This window comes from Pteropus alecto, unplaced genomic scaffold (assembly GCF_000325575.1).
Source record: "Pteropus alecto unplaced genomic scaffold, ASM32557v1 scaffold55, whole genome shotgun sequence".
Lineage (NCBI taxonomy): Eukaryota > Metazoa > Chordata > Mammalia > Chiroptera > Pteropodidae > Pteropus > Pteropus alecto.
This window is the reverse complement of record NW_006436813.1, coordinates 371,971-373,622: the sequence shown is the minus strand read 5'-3', so window position 1 is coordinate 373,622 and position 1,652 is coordinate 371,971. Positions and strand designations below refer to the sequence as shown.

The 1,652-nt window shown below is 33.1% G+C and overlaps 1 non-coding gene across 1 annotated transcript; it reads left to right on the top strand.

Moving 5' to 3' along the window:
* The first annotated feature begins 1,237 nt into the window (after nucleotides 1-1,237).
* Nucleotides 1,238-1,356, top strand: LOC112481706. Its single transcript, XR_003047002.1, has one exon. It is a non-coding gene; the product is annotated as a 5S ribosomal RNA (ribosomal RNA).
* The last annotated feature ends 296 nt before the right edge of the window (nucleotides 1,357-1,652 follow it).

Genomic DNA, 1,652 nt, shown 5'->3' with positions numbered 1-1,652 from the left:
GAAGCCTGGCATGCATGAGAGTCCCCTGTCTAGCAGTGGCTGCTAGGCTCTGTTTTTAAATTTGAGCCCAATTAGCCACTAGGAGCCACTTTCAACAAGTACTTTCATTCTCCAGTGGACAGTTTTCAAAATATTAGTTATAAATGGCTTCCTCAGGTTAAAGTACTAATTAAACCTCTGAGAGTTTTTAAGTCTGTCTGAATCACAATTTTATTTTTATTTATTTATTTTTTTGTTGTTAAGGAAACAACTACATTCAAATTACTGTTGTAAATTCAAATTTCCATTTTAAGTTCATTTTCAATAGAGCAAGAGTTTGGTGCAAGTCCTCTAAAAAGAAGAGCAGGAAAGGAAAATGAGGTAAAGAGGAAAGGTTTTCAGTGAGAAAACTATTCTTGTTTCTGATTTAGAGTTGAAGAACTAAGAAATCTAGCAGAGGACCACAGAGAAGATTCATACTGACTCTCTTTCTATGACAGTTTATTAATCCTGGAATTTCCCATTTGAAAGATTCTTAGAAATTTTTGGCTCACTCCCATTCAATGCATGACTGTTCTTTTTATTCATGATAGATCCCATAGATATGAACAAATAATATGAGGATAGTATGAACAACTTCATGCCAACATAATAAAAAAAACCTACATAAAATGGATAAATTCCTTCAAAAACATAACTTTAAAACTGACACTAGAAATTAAAAAATCTAAATAGCTCCATATTTATTAAATGTGCTTAATTTGTCATTAAAATGTAGAAATGTCTCTGGGCCCAGATGACTTCACTCATGAATTCTATCAAACATTAAAAAGAAATAATACCAGCCATATAAAAACTCTTTCCAAAAAACAAAGATGAAACACTTCTCAAATTGTTTTATGAATCCAATATACCCCTGACACTAAAACCTCAATAGATGCAGAAAAAGCATTTGACAAAATTCAACACCCTCTCACAATCAAAGCTCTCAGCAAACCTGATTAAAAGAACTACAGAAACTTACAGGTAATGTCTTAGTTAATGGGGAAATATTAAGCTATTTCTCACTAAGTTTGAGAACAAGGCAGTTTTATTCAAAACTGAGGCATGAAAAAGAAATAAAAGGCAGAGGGGCTGGAAAGGAAAAACAAACTGTTAGTTTTTGCAGACTTGACTGAGCATATGGAAATCTTATGGAAATGTATAAAACGCTACTAGATCTTAAGAGAATTTAGCAAGGGTGCAAAATATAAGGTTAGTCTATGGCCATGCCACCCTGAACAAACCTGATCCCATCTGATCTCGGAAGCTAAGCAAGGTCGGGCCTGGTTAGTACTTGGATGGGAGACCACCTAGGAAGACCAGGTGCTGTAGTCATAAAAAAATAAAAACTGTAAAAAAATAAGGGATTGTAAGCTGACAAGGTCCTTGCAATCTGTGAGGTCAACCAAGAGTTGCCTCACCTAAAAATATAAATTGTATTTCTATATATTAACAACAAATAATTGGAAACAAAAAATTAATGTACCATTTACAATAACATCAAAAAACATCAACTATCTAGGATGAAATTTAGCAAAATATGAGTTAAGACTTCTACACTGAAAATAATGAAACATTGCTGAAATTAAAGAAGACCTAAAAAAATGGAGAGGTATGCTATTTTCATGGAA